The sequence below is a fragment of the Meriones unguiculatus genome (assembly GCF_030254825.1).
Source record: "Meriones unguiculatus strain TT.TT164.6M chromosome 13 unlocalized genomic scaffold, Bangor_MerUng_6.1 Chr13_unordered_Scaffold_44, whole genome shotgun sequence".
Taxonomy (NCBI): domain Eukaryota; kingdom Metazoa; phylum Chordata; class Mammalia; order Rodentia; family Muridae; genus Meriones; species Meriones unguiculatus.
In genome coordinates, this window is record NW_026843651.1 from 1324689 (window position 1) to 1343668 (window position 18980).

Here is an 18980-nt window from a genome sequence, read left to right on the forward strand (position 1 = left end):
AGATTACTATTACATGCAAAGGCTTTTCCACATTGTTTACATTCATAAGGTTTCTCTCCAGTGTGACTTCTTTTATGTATTAAGAGATCATTATTATGTGCACAGGCTTTACCGCACTGGTTACATTCATGGGGTTTTTCTCCAGTGTGAGTTCTGTTATTTACTAGGAGAGCATTCCTCCGTGCAAAGGCTTTACCACACTGGTTACATTCATAAGGTTTCTCTCCAGTGTGAGTTCTTTTATGTCTTAGGAGATGACTGTTGTGTGCAAAGGCTTTACCACACTGGTTACATTTATGGGGTTTCTCCTCTATATGTGACCTTTTATGTCTTAGGAGATAACTGTTATTTGCAAAAGTGTTACCATATTGTTTTGATTCATAGCGATCCTCACCAGTATGCATACTTTCATATGTGTGGGCATTCCTGTGATGTGTAAAGACTTCATCATATTGAGTATCTTAAGGGGGTTTGTGTCCACTATGACTGTTTTCATACCTGCAAAGATAATTGGCACATATGAAAGCTTTACCACATTCATTACAGTGATGAATCTAATTGTCCATGTCACATAATTTTACATTTTGGTTTAAAGGTAAATAGGAATTACATCTTGAGTTTTCATCATTATTTTTACGTTCATGGTGTTCTCCTTCTCTAGGGATTGTTTTGCATATTTGAAAATACTTGTGATGGTAAAAATATTCACCTGTCTCACATTTATATCATACTTTTTTCTATAAGATATTTTTCCACAGATTAGTAGAAAACTGCAAGACCTCAAAGCTTTAACACAGTGGCTAGATTAATAAATTTCCCTATACTGTGCACCATGGTAAATTGGCAAAGATAAATGTGACAAGCAGAATTTTATATTCTTAAAACTACATTTTCTGAAGTGTGATTTTGTGAGAATTCCTAATGAAGTTGAATGACTAGTTAATTGATGTTGGTGTATATTGTGTGAAAATGTGTCAGTGTGTGTGAATGCTGATTGCTGAGTCAGCAGAGAGCTAAGTGCTTACCAGATTGCAGAATTGCTCTTTTTATGGCTCATCACCTGCCCTATATTTTGTAGATATTTGTCCATCCTTACTTATCTTTTGTAAATAATAAAGAGCTGATAACTGATAGCAGGGCACAAAATGGAGGCCAGAGCTTTTGAGAGAGGATTGCTGGGAAGAAGAAATCAAATGACAGGCGACTCACCAGCAGGGCGCTGAGTGTAACAGATGGACATGAAATTGAACAAAGAGGTACAGCTGGACATGTATTGGGACACTGTGCTAGGTTCATTTGAGTTAGGAAAAAGAGGGTTCAGAATCTGCCTAAATTGCCTAAGCTGTAAAATATTAAAAAAGCCTCTGTGTCATTATTTGTACTGCTTGCATCTCTGAATACCCCATATAAAGCATAATAGATATCACCTTATAAACATCTACTCAAAATGGGGAATACTATATATTTTATTTGTTCTTGGTGGTACATTGTTTCTTTCAATAAACCTATACTAATATGACTTGTATTCAGTGTGATATATAATAGACCTATTAAAAGAAAATTAATAAATGACATGGTTTTATGTTGCATTTACACATTTGATTTTTGTTCATTATAGACGTGCTATAGGGATTATGGTTTTTCCAAAATATTCTTGACTCTAAAAAAAACTGCACTTCTCACAAAACTTAGCAACATTACTATAAGTACATGAGTAATCCCAGCTTTACTATGGACTAGTTTATTAGTATACTGTTTTGGACATACTTTCATCACCTATTTAATGTGAATACCTTTGGCAATATCTAAGTTATAGGAGATTAAACAAATTGCAGATTGTACCTTACAGCGCTAACAGGTCTATGATTTAAACATTGATCTTGCATAAGGTATGATTTCCTTGTATTCTTTGTTAGAGGAGTGCCTTGCAAACACACATCAAATACCTAACATGAAGGTACATGGTTTAGTAACAAGATAGTAATCCTCAATATATACACTTAAAGCAGTTCATTGACACTGTTCCTTCTTTTTCAAATATGTCTTCCAGGACATATTAAAATTTTCACAGAACCATATTCACATCAGTTTACAGATGAAAATTACCTTGAATGTCTTCTAGAACTTTGACAATGCTCTTCAACATTATGACCTTCCCAATTATAACCTAAAATAGAGTAAAAGAAAATGTATGATTTATTATTGGAAATAAGGCTAAATTTAGGTCATGGTATTGGTTCAATCAAAGAACCATTGACCTCCTTCTTCATCCCTCCTTTCTTCATTCAGAAGAAATTACAGAAGCATACCAATAATGAATAGAGTTTCCCCATATATTAAAAAGTAAAGAAAATTCATTGTTCTACCTATAGCAGTGAGGTTCCTGTACGTCTCCAGCATCACATCTTTGTAGAGACTCCTTTGGGAAGGATCCAGCAAAGCCCACTCTTCTCGAGTGAAGTTCACATGCACATCATTGTAGGTCAATGTACTCTGAAAATCCATACATGTGTACAACAGAAAGCATGATACTTAGAATACTGAAAACGTATACTTCATTTACAACATTTTCATGGAATCCTGTTGTTTCTTCTGCTTATTTTCTGACACACAGTTTCTAATGTGTGTCTAATACCTAACTCCATTCAGTAGGAAACTGTATAATGAGGTTCACCTCTCTAATTTCTGCATCCTCTAATAAGGATATATTCTTTCAAGAAAAATGCCAATTAAGAAAGAGAGAGAGCATAAAGATCAACAGTAGTAGGCCCACATAAGAGAAAGAGTATAAATGATTCCTGACTCTAAAAATAATGAACAAGCTGGGTGTATTTTCTGATGTCTTTAATCACAAAATCACTTAGGAGACAGAGGCAGGGTTATCTCATAAAGCTAGAGGCTAGCCTGCTTTATGCAATAAGTTCCGGGACACTCAGAGGTACATAATAAGACTCTGAATATTATGCAAAAATTGATCAACAAAAAAGAAAGAACTTAAAAATCTTTCTCAAGTTTCTACAAAGAGTTATACATTCTTTACAGTTCAGTATATATGTCTAGAAACCTGAAGTGCCTCATTTTAAACTGTAACATTAGTATGATCTTGCTAAAATGAAATATATCTTTGAACACTTACAAAGGACAGATGAAAATTTTAGCAATGTAAATGTTGGTAATAATAAGCAACATGGGGGATGGAGGTATGGCTCGGTGATTAAGAACACTGTCTGCTCTTCCAGAGGACCCAGAGTAAATTCCCAGCACCCACGTGACAGCTCATAGCTGTTTGTAACACAAATATACTCAATAAAATACTAAAAAACCAAATCCAAGAACAGATTAAAGATATATATGATGAACCAATAGGCTTCATCTCAGGGATATAGGGATGGTTCAACATTCATGGTTCCATCAATGTAATCCACCATATAAACAAACTGAAAGTATCAAAATCATATCATCTCATTAGATGAGAAAAAGCCTTTGCAAAAATCCAACATTCCTTCCTGTTAAAAGACTTGGAGAAATCAGACATACAAGGAATCAGGCACATACATAACATAACAAAGGCAGTAAAATGCAAGCTGATATTCAACATCAAATTATTTGAAGAGAAACTTTAAGAAACTCCACTCATATGAGGTACAGGACAAGGATGCATACCCTCTCTATATCTCTTTCATATATTCCTTAATTCCTAGTTAGAGCAATAAGACAACCGAAGGTTATCAAGGAGATGCAAAGCAGAAAGAAAGAAGTATCACTATTGAAAGATGATTTACTTTAAATACATAGGTGACCCAAGAAATTCTACCAGAGAATTCTTACTGTTGATATACACTTTCCACAAAGTGGATGAGAACACAATAAACTAAAATTTCACTAGCCCTTCTGTATACAAATGAAAAAAAAAAAAATGGACCGAGAATGAAATTTGGGAAACAACACCCTGAACAGTAGCCACAAACAGTATAAAATATTTTGTTGTAACTCTAACCAAGCAAGTGAAAGTCTTCTATGACTAGAATTTCAAGTATTTAAAGAAAGAAACTGAAGATATCAGAAGATGGTAAGATCTCCCAAAATCATGGATATATAGGATTAACATAGTAAAAGAGCATTCTTTAAAAAACTGCAGTCTACAGGTTCAATCCATTTCCCAAAAACATTCCAACATAATTCTTTACAGACCTTGAAAAAGCAAACATTAACTTCAAATGAAAAACAAAATACCCTTGATAGCAGACCAATCCTGTAAAATTGGAATAAGGACACAGAAATAAACCCACATTCCTACTGGAACTTTACTTTCAACAAAGATAAAATCATACAATGGGAAAAAAAGACAGCATCTTCAACAAATGGTGGTGGTACAACTATATGTCTACATGTAGAAAAATGAAAATAGACCCTTTGTATCACTCTGCAGAAACTCAAGTCCAAGGGGATCAAAGACCTTGACATAAAACCAGAAACTCTAAATCATTTAGAAGACAAGGTGGAGAAAAATTTGGAACTTATTAACACAGGAGATAATAGAACAAGGACAGCATAGGATCTAAGATCAACAATTAATAAATGGGATCTCAAGAAACTGAAAAGCTTCTATAAGTCAAAGGACACTATCACTCAAACAAACAGCAGTCAACATTTCCGGGAAAATATCTACACCAACCCTACATCAGACAGAAAGGTAATATCAAAAATATACAAAGAACTTAGGATATTAAACATCAACAAATCAAATAATCCAATTTAAAAATGGGGTTCAGAGCTAAACTGAGAAGCCACAAGAGAGGAATCTCAAAAGACATAGAAGCACTTAAAAAATGATTGAAGTCCTTGGACATCACACAAATGGAAATCAAAATGACTCTAAGATTCCATCTTACACCACTCAAATGACTAAGATAAAAAACTCAAGTAACAACACATTCTGGTGAGGATGTGGAGAAAAGGGAACTAAAAAGGGAACTTTTCTCCACTGCTGATGGAAGTGTAAACTTGTACAACTTCTCTGAAATCAATCTGGTGTATTCTCAGAAAGCTGGGAAGAGTTCTACCTCAATACCCAGCTATACCACTCCAGGGAATATATTCAAAAGATGGCCCATTATAGAACAAGGACATTTGTTCTACTATGGTCAGACCTGTTTTATTCATAACAGTCAGAAACTAAGGAATGGATAAAGAAGTTCTAGTACATTTACACATGGAATACTACTCAGGTATTAAAAATAAGAAATCATGGAAATTGCAGGCAAATGGATTGAACTAGAAAAGATCATCCTGAGATAGTTAACCTAGACATAGAAACACATAGTTTATAAACTGATATTAGACCTATAGTACAGGATAACAATACTACAATCCATCCACCCGAAGAAGCTAAGAAACAAGAAGGGTCCATGGTAGGTTGCCAGAATGTCACTCAGAATAGAAAACAGAAGAGACAGCAGAAGGGGATAAAAAGAGAGAACTCGGCAGAAGTTGAAATGGGGAGGGAAACAAATGTGGGCATCAGATGTAGGGAGAATTGTAGTAGGAGGTGAGAGGGTTAAGAACAAGAAGGGAAACTGAGAGGGGCATCTCTTTGACAAGCTGGAGTCATTTGACAGGGAAGGTTCCTGAGAGGATATTGGTGTGACTCTCACTGAGACTCCTAATGGAGGGGCGGAGGAAAGAGACATGGAAAATGAAGTAACCACCTGCTAGCAGACAGGACTAGTGGATAGAGGAAACAAAAACTGAATCACAAAAATCATGATCCAAAAATTACCCTGCCTACAAGAAGTTTAGGGTGGGGAGAAAGAAGGATGAGGGTGGGCTGAGAGGAGAGGAAGGAGGGATTACCCTATGGATGTGAAGTCAAAAAACAAAGTAATTTCTTAAAAAAATTAATACACTCAGAGAGGGACAGTGGGCTTGAGAGGGGATAAGGGAGGGGGCAATAGGTGGGATATAAAATGAAAGTAATAAATAAAACAGAAAAAAATAATATTTATACATTCTCTGAAAAATGCAGTGAAAACTGGCAACATGAACTTGACCATCAAATTAGAATATTCAAAATGAACCCCCAAAAGTGTCATCACGTCTTCATATATGTCACAGCCTAAGAAAAATATTACACACATACAACATGTTTTTTTTAATAAATTTCATTGTTGTTGCATTATCTAGAACCTGTAGAAAATTCTCTCACAAGGCAGACCTTCAGCATGATGTGCCATATAGTAACAAATGAGGACATAAAGACACATGTAACTTCAAACCATATATGCATACATAAATTGTATTGAGCATTTTAATATTAACATTGGTAAAATATGCTGACAAAACAGAACACATTGGGGGTACATCTTCCATCCATGCACTTGTACTCAGAAAGCTGACACATGAGAATCAAGAATTCAAATGTAGCCTTGACTAATTATTAACATCCAAACCAGGTTTGAAAACAAACATCACCATCTAAGAAATCAGTCCCGAATTTTTAATTCTACCTTACTTAATTTTTTAGATCATGAGCAGGATAAGAAATATCTGAGGCCAAATTACAACACAAATGACCTCTAGCTTAATTTTTCATGGAGCCTATTTTCCACTGAAATCCTATCACCTCCACTTCCTATGTATGTACATAGGCATAATTTTTTTTTCTCCTAACCTGCTACTGTGTTGCTGTGATTGAATACCCTAACCACCAACATCTCCAGTCATGAATGAGTTTACTTGTTTGGTCCTGTCAGACCACAGTCCATCATTTTGGAAACCTAGGATAGAAACTGAAGTTTCAAGAAAACTTAAGCAAAAACCATGGCAAATATTGTTTCCTGCATTGCTCTCTTGTTTCTTCCTCGTCTCATGCTCAGCTAGCTTTCTTGTCGAGCTAAGGGCTGCCTGCTTAAGGATACTGCCACCCTCAATTGACTATCCTTCTATAAAAATCATGAGTCAACACAGTCTCTCACTTTCATAGAAACCAGCCATTTTCTCATTACTTTATTTATTTTTTCACTTTATATCCTTCTTACAGCTCGTAGTCCTCTTTTCCAGGTATCATCCTCCCACCCACTTCGCCTACTCCTCCTCCCCTTCTTCTCAGGCAAGGGAAGCCTCCCCACACCAACTCTACTCATCATGTCAAGTTGCATGCAAAATAAGTGCATCTTCTTCCACTGAGGCCAGACAACACAGCCCAACTAGGGCAAAGTGATTCATAAACAGACAACTGTGTCCATGTCACACATAGTGCCCATTTCAAATGCTAGGTGACAGACATGAACACAAAGCTGCCCATCAGCTAAATATGTGTAGGGTGCCTAGGTCCAGTCCATGCATGCTCTTTGGATGCCATTTTATGATGGCATGCTGCCAACTGAATTTACCATGTGAAAAAAATTCAGAATTCTCAGCAGAATTATGAAGATGTATTTAACACAGAGACAAAATATGACTTCTGTACTTACTTTACAATGACAATAATGCAAATTGTGTACAATTTTGTGAAAGAATTAAGCAAAAATGACAAGAACATAAGCCCAAAAATACAGTCAAGATTTCATCAAGATACCTAAGGAAACTCAACCAAGAAAAAAATGTGAAGTAGGCCAATGTTACCTATGATTGTAAACACACAGAAATTAAATAAACAGAAACATCACCACTCCCACAAAATAACTCAAAGTGACCCCTACACTGTTCAAATTACCTTCTAGATACAACTGATTCTTTTTCAAAGAAAGTCCCCATGCTCTAGACCTCTCTCTGTAAATGGAGGTCACCATAAAGGTAGGCTATGGGGCTGTAGTTCATGGCCCCCTAGTGACTGAAGGTAAACCCAGTCCTACTGATTCCCATAAACAAAACAATGTGAAATAATAATTTTATGTCTCGTTCTTGCCACATGTATTCCAGCTCAAGACATGAAATCTGTACTGTGTAACTGCATAACAGCATGTACATTTGAGACATCTAGCACCATGTATACTTGAGACATCTCTGCAACTCAGAAACTCCTTTTAACCCTGGAATTGAGTTCCAGCACAAGACATGAAATCTGTACTGTGTAACTGCATAACAGCATGTACACTTGAGACATCTAACACCATGTATACTTGAGACATCTCTGCAACTCAGAAACTCCTTTTAACCCTGGAATTAAGTTCCTTAATTCACATCACTGTGGTTCCTCTTAGTAGAAAGAAAAAAGGATGATAATCAAATATTGCTGAAGTCTGATCCACATTTCTTCCTTGACACCATTTTGTACCCTATTTTTAAACTTGTAACATTTATCACAAAACAACTGAATAAGGAAACAAGGTTTAAAACTTCCAGAAACCTGACCTTCATTTTTTTCAAGCTGTCTTCCTACTGCACACACAATAGACAAATCATGATATGTCTCAAATGAGTAATTTTTAAAACTCTGCTGTGTATAGCCTTTAACTTGAGAATTTAGGAATTTTAAGCAAGAGGAAAGCAAAGCCATGCATCTGGAGAACAATAGATTGTGATCAATGTGACTTGAGCCAACCACACTCGTCTCAAATATTTTTCTAAAAGAATGAAGATGCAGCTATTCTAGAATTAATATTCACCACCAGGAAGAACATATGCCACACACAATTAAATGGTTAATTAAAAAAGTTTTCTTTAATAGTACCATGTATCTAGTTCTAGTTAATGCTATAAGAGAAGATAGCCTAAAACTGATTTTGTACTCCATACATGCAGTCCTCCTTAAGTCTCTACTATGCTCCAGGTTATATATGAAACAATTTCAATATAGATTGCAGAGTTCAAGTAGCCACTGAGCCACTTGGGAGATTTACACAACAAACATATTCCTAGAATGATTTATGTACTCCACTCTCCTAATACAGCAGGTCATTACTCGGTGACATGGTATAAATGAGAGGTCTCAGAGGTTTCAAATGTTCAGAAAAGTAGAAGGAAGAAAATGTAAAAGCTAGGATGGGAAAGTTTTGCATAAGCTATGTCTTATCCTAAGTAAGCTTCTTAATAAGAATAGCATATTGCACACTTCTTCTTGGGGAAAAATGGAAGGAAATGAGAAATATCTATGAGTTGATCAGAAACGCTCATAACAATGGTATAAAACCATGAGGAATCTAATAAAACAAACTGCACAAGGGGAACACAGGATCTCAAGAACATTATTTACCAAGACCACAGTAACTTTGGAACTGATGAGGGTATCTCCATGTGTTGCATAGAGTTGGGTTCTTAGAATCAGAGGCAAGCCCTCCTCAAATGCCCTGACCTTGCTGGTTTTAGAAAAAAAAAAAAAACAAAAAACAAAAAACACTGCTTTATTTTAAGTACCTCAGAATCTGGGGGCAATCTCCCAAAGCCACAGGTTGTACTGGCACTGCCAAGCGTATTTGAGGAGTTTGAGAAGAAGTTAGGTGATTCTACATACATGAGGGTCTTGGGGAAAGCTTTATTTAATAAGGGCATCCTTCAACACAATAGGGCTTTCCCTGTTCAATTGGTTTTCACTAAATGTCTTCCACATATGACAGAGCTATGCATTTTTTTCAAGAAAAAAACTGCAACTTCATGGTACACCAGTCTTTAATTGCCCCAGGCCAACCCAGTCGGGAGTCACTCACCCGCAGGAGAAGCAGGCGTTCGGGTATCAGGTCAGACATAGGTAGGCAAAATGACAGAGACCACACCAGGTAGTGTTGGTTTGGATCTACTTCGCTTTACGAAAGTCAAGCCAACACTTATATAGTGATTACATAAAGAAGCACCTGAAGTTGACATATTTCCCGGAGCATTCAGACTTTTTACCAACAATACAAAGTTTACATTTTAACTGAAAGAATAACCTGGTAGAAGCAGTGTCTACAAAAAATCTTGGCCTAAAAGCTTTTAATCAAAGCAAATACAAAACCTTAAACTAGTGGTGTTTACGCAGTTTACTGCTACTAATTAGTGAGTGGAAGGCCAGGGGCTGTCATTGCTCTCCAAACCAAGTTGGCTAAAGATTTACAACACCCCTAGAGTTAAGCATTGAGGGGAATTCCTCCTGTTTGTCTGCTAAGGATTTATAATCTTTCCTTAGAGATAAGATGCTGGAGCTAGCCTATCCGCAAAACTCATAGTATAATATAAAACTCTCTGACCTCCTATGTTTGCCTATCTTCTTTTTGCCTCATCATAAACACCTGTGTTTGGTAATGGTGTTGTAGTAGTTTTACTGCAGTGGGAATATCCAGAGCATTTATGCTAACACATCCTGATTAAACATTTTCTTTAGAAAGCCCTAAAACTCTTGTCATTTTACTACCTATGTTTGGTTTTTCCAAAAGCAATTCCTGATGCTGAATCTGATTTATTACCTCTCCCAAAATTTTATTTTCCTTCTACTCTTATTTGCTAAAGCTTTCAGTAATCTAGTAGAAATGTTTTCTTGAATACATAATTGTCCTGTTACAAGAATCATAGAGAAACAGCAAAAAAGCTCATCGATCCAATCTTGCAACCGCATAAGCGTGGGACTTTCAGAATACGTCTTTTTGGCTTAGATGGCCATGTTAGGGTTCTTGCTAGGGACCTCCAGGGGGCATATTTCCGAAGAAAAGTTATCTCCTGCCTAGTAGCACAATCTATTGATATGCTACACAGACGACACTGGAGAGGGTGTAGCATTTAATGTTGGCTGTGAGTATGTAGTGGCAATTAAACAAGTTGTTAGATGCTTTGACATGGAGATGGGCCAATGGTTGGTATGAATCAGGGCTGAATTCTCGGTTATGGCTGGAGACAAATTTGTTGAGTATTCACTTGAGCAAATATGTGTTTTCTAGCATCCTAATCTCTAACAGGCCTGCATGGCATAGTACTTATCTACTTAGCCCTTTGCTAAACTCTATGTGGTATGATTTCCTGTTACCTAAATATTGGCAAATCACTTACATCAACAATTCTACTCATTTACATCACAGCTTTATAATGAAGTGCTACTCAACACATGTTATTTACAACCTCCATAAAATTAACTCCAAAGGAATCTTATACCTGAATGTTAAATGCCAAGGTCAGAACTTGTAATAGATACTAGAATCTAGGCCTCTCTGAGTTTTCACACTACCAAGGACATTTCTATGATCAAGCCCCTGCTGCAAATACTTTGTGAACATGCAACCCCATAGTGTGTAAGGAGGCAGCCTCCAGAGCCCCAGCCCTCTCCAAGCAGCTCTTCCATTTTACTAGCAAGATTAAACTAACTACACATTCCCAACCTTGCAACGCCATCTCCCACTCAACCCCTTGAAACATTTTCCTAATTATCAGTTAAGTGGTAAAACTTGCTGTTCCCTTAATCAATGTGCCTAAATTGCAAAAATATATCACTTACAAAGCCCTGCCTTATTACGGACAGAGCACTCATGTCTTTGTTTCTTTATCACCTTGAGCTCCAGAACACATGTCAAGGGATATAAATGAAGGGCCTTGGAATCCAGACCAAATGTCTTGGAAAACAGTTAAAGACCTTGAGCCCAGTGATTTGATTGGATGACCCCAGGACTCACCAAGGGGCCCTCCCCTTGTGGATTTAACTCTTTAAATATACAATAAAGCTTAATTTGGGTCGCCGTTCAGATCCTGAACTGGCTGCCTCCCTGAGCTCAGAAAATAAAGATTTCATTTTAACCTTCTCTTCCGGAAATGAGTTTTCTCTGCTCCCAACCAAAAGCCAATATAGTCAAGATATTCAGATGCTCTGCTCTGTTCAGGGCTAGGAAAAGGAACATCTCCCATGGCTGATTCTGGCTGCTGGTTCCCACCCAGCCTAATGAAAGACCCTACACAGCAGCTCCTGTTGTTCAGCCTCCTGCTCCACCAGGATGGGGGCACTGACCACAAACTCAACAGGTTGCATCTTTGGAAATTGTGTGAAATCCCCTCACAGCACACAGCAGCTGCGCTCATACCAGAGCACACCAGCCATTCAATCCAGCTCAGCTATAGAGAAAACATGCACCATGGCGCCAGGAAGAACCGGCCTTTTCCTCAAATGGAGCGATGGAAGATCCTGATTGGCCAGTGAGTCTTGAGTGACATGAGCACCTCCCTTAGGTTTAGACTGTACTGAAGGGACAAGGCTTAGTGATCTATGGCTCAGCCTTTCCTTTCAGTACCAAATCTTCAGATCTACAGAGATTTGCATTTCATCATCATTTGTGCCTGTGCTCCCCTAGCTTACCCTATGTCTTCCAGCACTCAGGATGCAATATCCCTCTTTCTGCTGGAATCAAGGTGGATATTGCACAACTGTTATTCAACCTGTAGCAGAATGAACAGTCTGTCCCACAGGTGGAAGGGTGCCAAGAGTATTAAGAATTAGAGAGAGATTTTAGAAAATGCAAGGAGATTTTTGTTCTGTGAATTCATGCTGGGGTTAGGTAAACTGCAGACACTTTTTTCCTGGAAGATAAGAGACAACACAGGAGAAAAAACAGCAGGAAAAACATGACACATTGGAGTACTAGTATCAGGTAAAAATTCTTCTTCAATGGGAAGATGAAGAAAACAGAAAGCTGTACTAGTGAAGGCTCTACACATAAAAAGAACTGACAGAATAAATTTCTCTGTGTATGTATACAGCTAATATATATATATATATATATATTACACATACACACACACAGATATATATATATATATTATGATTTGATATTTTGAGACAGGGATACTATTTTAGCCTTCGCTGTCTTGGACTAGATCTGTAGACTAGGCTGACCTTGAACTCCCAGAGACTGGCCAGCTTCTTCCTGCCAGAGGACTGGGATTCAAGGCCTGTGCCACCAAATCCATCTCAGATTTTCTGTTTTATTTTTTTTAAGACCGAGTTTCATTGTGTAGGCCTGTCTGTGTTGGACTCTCTTTGTCAACCAGGCCAACATTGAACCCACAGAGAAAAGCCTGTGTCTGCCTTTCATGTGCCTAGATTAAAGGCTTGTCCAAGCATGGCTGGCAAGACCTTAGGCTTTTAAGTATTTGTTTAAGGGAGGGTTTCTTATATAATTAACTTTTTATGAGATTTCTGAGGGGGTGGATGAGGGGACCTCTGATTATTATTATCTGTGTGTATCTGCATGCACAGTCATTAAATCAGACATTGTTGCCATCCTCACAGACCTTAGATCAGAGCTTTTATTCTTATGCTTAAGAAATTGTATTTTATTTTTTTAGAAAAACATCTTCCAAGGCAGTGAGTTCTGTGCTGAGCATCACTTGTACTGTGGGTCTGGTCCTCTGAGGACAAGGAATCATATGAAAAAAGAGAGAGTATGAGTATCACCTGGAGATTTGATTTGATCACAAGAAACAAATACATCTGGGCACAGGGTCTTTTATGAGACTGTATCTCCAATCAAGGACCATGTATGGATATAACCTAGAACCCCTGCTCAGATGGAGCCCATGGTAGCTTAGCATCCAAGTGTGTTTTCTAGTAAAGAGTACAGGGACTATTTCTGACATGAACTCAATGGCTGGCTCTTTGAACACCCCCCCCTAAGGGAGGAGCAGCCTTGCTGGACCTCAAAGGTGGACATTGCAACCAGTCCTTAAGATATCTGATAAGCTAAGGTCAGATGGAAGGTGGATTTGGAAAGGTGCATGGAGGAGATGAGGGAGGGTGGGATTGGAAGGGAATGAGGGAGCAGGCTACAGTTGAGATAAAAAGTTGATAAACTGTAAATGATATTAAAAAAATAAAATAAATTAAATTAAAAAAAAACAGATTGCAGATCTCAACAGGAGAATCTCAGATGGCTGAGAAACACTGTTCAGGTTCAGCATCCTTAGCATTTAAGGAAATGCAAATGAAACTACTTTGAGCTTTAATTTTATACATCAGAATGGTGAAGTTTAACAGGACAAGAGACAGCTCACTCATACTGACAAGGGTGTTGGAGAAGGGGATCACTCCTCCCCTACTGGTTGGAGGGCAAACAAATATACCCAACATTGTATTTTCTCAGGCAACTGGGTTGTTGTCCCAGAAGGTCCGTATGGAGATGCCTAAAAGCCCAGGCTCATGTTAGGCAGAGCCTTGCTCTCTGAAAAATAACAGGGCCAACTGGGGAGGAGAGCTTACACACAGTGCTTTGAAGGTTGAGAGGTGGACCAAATGCAGGCTGAAAGACTTCTGCCTTATGTTTTATTCTCTTTGGGGTGACACAGTATTGTACAGGCTACAGAAAGAGAAACCTAGACATGAACCCAGGATAAAAACCCTTCCACCTAAAATCTGTACTGCTTGCAAGATGTAAAGGGGGCGCGGTGGCACAAAACTTGCTTGAGTGGTGGCAAGCATTTGTATGCATGTGTCAGCATCAGGTCCTCTGCTGAGATGTCATGGCTTTTAGCTCAGTACTTCTGTGGGACTCCTAACATTAGGAACAAGTGTAGCTTTGACTCTCTCACCTGCGCTTGAGATTCTTTTTCCCCTATTAGGTTCCATTTCCACCCTCAGTGTGAGGTCTGTTTGTCTTGTCTTTTTTGTATCTTGTTTGGTCTTGTTTGGCAGTCCTATCTTGGAAGCCTGTTCTTTTCTGAAAAGGATGCAGAGGTGAGGGAGTGGATCTGGGGAAGAAGGGAGGTATGCCGGAAGTGGGAGAAGTAGAGGGAGGGAAAACAGTGGTCAGAATATATTATATGAAGGAATAATCCTTTTCAATTAAAAAGCATTAAATCACTTTTCCTACCTAAAAATGCAAAGAAGAGAAGCAATCAAAGAGAAGTGAAATAGTGAAGACGAGGAAAACACAACCATGACATACAGTTATTGTTCTGTGTGCATAGAGGGAAAGCATCACTCAGGAATTTAACAAGCTTATTCTTTAGTCCAATCTAGATCTGTGAAATCAGAAATTTTGCTCTCACCAATGTGAAATATATATCATGAAGGTAAAAAAAAAAGGTAATTTTCTGTTGTTATGTGGAATTACAAGGGTCTCTGCTCACTTAATTCCAAAAGAGAACTCTTTCATCTCTATAACAAAAACCAAAGATTGAAGATGGAGAGATAACTCGGCAGATAAGAACACTCTGTTCTTTCAGAGGTCCTGAGTTCAATTCTCAGCAACCACATTTATCACAACTATCTATACTGAGATCTGTTGCCCTCTTCTGGCATACAGGCACACATGCAGACAGAACATTAATTAAATCAATAAAATCTTTAAAAAAAAACAAAAAAACAAAGTTTGTATAATATGCACAATAATAGAAATAAATACATAATGTTATACACTATACATTAACTATACAATACATTAAGTATATACAAACTGATATTTTAAAATACTAACTGAACATGTTTTCCCAATAAAAATAAAAGTGTTACCATCTAAGGCAGGGTAGCTAATCAGAACAAAACTATGAAAAGTGTCACTTGTCTAAGACTATTACATTTTTACTCAACTGTAATTTATTGTCATTATTTGAATCCAAACAAAACAAGTCTGTCTTTTTCTTAAAACTCATTTTCACTTCATGCAGCATGACTCATTGGCAGAAAGCTCTCATACCATCAAAATAAACCACCTGCTGCATTTTTATAGTATGCAATAAAAGCACATTTGCTTTTTATTCCTATAACAACTTTTTCTCTAAAAAGCCTGATACTTGATTTTCCTTCTCCACATACCAACTAAAAATATGTTTAAAAAATTCAGATAGGTTGTGTTGTTTCTGCCTTTCATTTTCTATTGTGAACTTTAAGGCAGACAAGATAACTGAAAGTCTCCTACCCAATGGACAAAAAGGAATGCAGCAAGAGTGAAATCAGAGAGAGAGAGAGAGAGAGAGAGAGAGAGAGAGAGAGAGGTTTGTTGATTTGACACTGCTTACGCTGTAATTATACACTGTTTCATGACCAATAATAGAGCACTGACTGTGAAAGTCTTTTATAAGTGTGTAATCCTTTAACCATTGATATGGTTTTCATTCATTTATCATACTGTCCTTCTGAGGCATCAAGCGTGACTTCAAAAATTAAGGAATTAGTTTATTTTAAAAGTTGTGCCACCACAAATATAAATGCAGTAAGCATGAGAATTCAGATAATTCCTTAAAACTAATAAAAGTACATGAAAAATTACTGAGAAGACTGTTGGGATCCATAGCAATTCTGTCGTTTTATGAGAGCGCCATGCAATGTAGGCACACATAAACATGGATACAATGAGAATGTGTGAAAACATGGTTTATTTTGTTGTTTTTGGTAATGAGAGGATGTGGGTGTAGGTATTATCTGCAAATGCATCAAATTACAAACACTAAATATTTGCAGTTTTACATGAAATATAACAACACAACTTAATGTTACCTAATTTTAGTTTGTATTTGTGGGAAATCCCAAATTCTTCTATCAAGAGATTATTTTGTATGCTAATACACGATCCCATATCACATTCAAATTTATTGTTCAATTCTGGACCATTTTTTATTTTCACTTTTTGTCTTCTCAAATTATACTTGGTGGGATAGCTTTCACGACCATAATAATGTATTTTGTGTCCGTAAACTCTATTCTGAAGTCTTCTTTCTATGGCTGTGTAAATTATTTCATATCACTTTCAATTTTATATACTAACCACAGTTTGCTAAAGAAATGGTCATGTAGGATATCATTTACCTTTTTATACTAAACAACACCAATGGAATGATGTATTTAAAAAAAACTAAGATGATGGCTATTTTCTATTTCAACATGAATTCAACAGAATCCAAAGAAAATTTCTATGAATTTCTAAGAGGAAAGCTGATTCCAAAGCTATGTGCAATGAAAAACAACACAGAATTCCAAATAGGATTATGAAATAAGAGTACACACATGGGCAGCTGTGACCTCAGAATGTATCTCAGAGCTACAACTATCAAGAATGTGTAAAACAGTTGTGACAAATTGGGAGATGAAGAGAAAAAGCCAAAATCGTAAGCCTAAAAAGATATTCAAATTTTCCTCAAAAGACCCAAGTAAACTCTGCCAGGAAAAATGTGTACTTGACCAAGGTTACCTATAGTTATATGTATATAGAAATTAAATAAACAGACTTCAAAATTCATACAAAAGCAACTCAAACTGACCTCTAAAGTATAATTCTGACCCACCAGCTACTGTATATCAAGTTCCAAAAGGAGAGACCACATGCTCTATGCTCTGGAGCGCTCTGTGGAAATAAATTGATCAAAAAGTGAGCTATGATTCTACAGCCCCTAATGCTTTCTTGTGGTTTCAGGCAAATCCAGCCCTACTACTGAAAGCCACACACTAACCAATGTGTTGCGTGTTTTCCTGTTTGCTTACTTCCACATGGATTGTGCCACAAGATGTGGAAACTGCCTTATCTACTTACCCAACCCCATGCACACCTTAAAAACCTCTGCATCTCAGAAACCCCTTTTGTGTCCTGAAATTAAATTTTCCTGAATCACATCACTGTGGTTGAAAGTTGCGCAATTAAAGTTTCTAAACAAAAATGGCTGAAGAATGTACATCGCCCTCTTTCTACCAGCTTCAAAACTATTTATAAAAATTGCCACACAAACCTGAATGTGGAATGCAAGGTTCAGAACTTCTAGAGAGCAGACCATCAGTTTTCCAATCTGTCTTCCCACCACACACCAAAAGCAATGTGCATGTGGACACTGGACAGTGATATTTTAAGCATCACAGCTTTAAACTGCCAGGGCTACAGAGGAATTCTACCAGCCCACCACCAACCACCCCTAAGGAATCCACACTCAAGGGAGAATCAGCAACCAAGGACTGCTCCCCAAGCCACCACATAGATCAACAGAACGACAGTTGACCCTCGGTCTCAGCACCAACATATCAGACTCTGAGATCTTAGCAGACCTGTTCCTCCTGGTTTGGGGAGAGTGATTCACATACTCAGCATTGCATGCTTTGTGGTACCCCTCACAGTTCTCTTCAGATGCATCAGAGAAAAATCCTGGAAAGAAACTATGAGCTACCTCACACTGGTGCTGCTGATTGGCAGGTCTGCCCAGGGTCCCTCATTCCCTCATTTCCTTTGACCACCCAGCTGTGCTTAAGGACACTAGCAGCTACTCTACTGGGGGATCAGATCAAATGACTCAGGCAGCTGAGACCTTCCCAGCTGGGCCCACACCTTAGGCACACACAGAGCCCTACTCTAAGAAATCTGTATTTTAGTACAACGTTCTAGTCTCCAAGACACAAGGAGACAGTTCCTCATCCAAGTCACAGGGTCCTTTGTGTGCACATTCCAACACACAATCATGTTCAGTGCAGTAATCTCTACCTCATAGCTGAGAAGTCCTGAAGCCAAACCAAAGTAAAAGAGTAACAACAATTAAAGCAAAAAGTGACCATGAATTTGAAAGTGAGGAGTGGTAACAGGGAAATGTATGAAAAAAAAAAAAAAAAAGGAAAGGACATAGATGATTCTCGGTATGAGAGGGTAGAAAGTTTATTATACATAAAAGGGACAGAATAGCCAGAGGCAGGGACATCAGGGAGAGTCTAGAGGGTACATGACTGTGAGCCTTATGAGGAAAGGGAGGAGGGGACAGGGTAAAGACAGACCAAGCGTCCAGGGTAGTAAATGATAGATGAAAAAGACCAGGTAACCAAAATGGCCTGTTAGGCTTGGCCACACCAGTTTGTCCAGAACTGTGTTTGTTGAACCAATGTAACTACGGAAATTTGGTTTCTAGAAATGAGTTTAGTTCCTCTTCCAGAATCTTGATTGACTTGGTCTGTGAACTCCAACTATTGCTAGTTTGAACTTTTCCTAATCATCTAAAATTGAATAATTGACACTTCCTGTCCAAGCAGGAAAGTTCTCAACATCCTTCTTCTCCATCCCTTTCTATGCTTTGATGACATCAACTTCAAAGTTGGTCAGTGAGCCCGATTCATACACAGATCCCTCTTT

The 18980-nt window shown here is 37.7% G+C and overlaps 1 pseudogene; it reads right to left on the reverse strand.

The window, feature by feature from the left end:
- The window catches only part of LOC110544793 (zinc finger protein 431-like), a 37940-nt pseudogene extending 35453 nt beyond the window's left edge, over positions 1 to 2487 (reverse strand).
- Positions 2488 to 18980: the final 16493 nt, after the last annotated feature.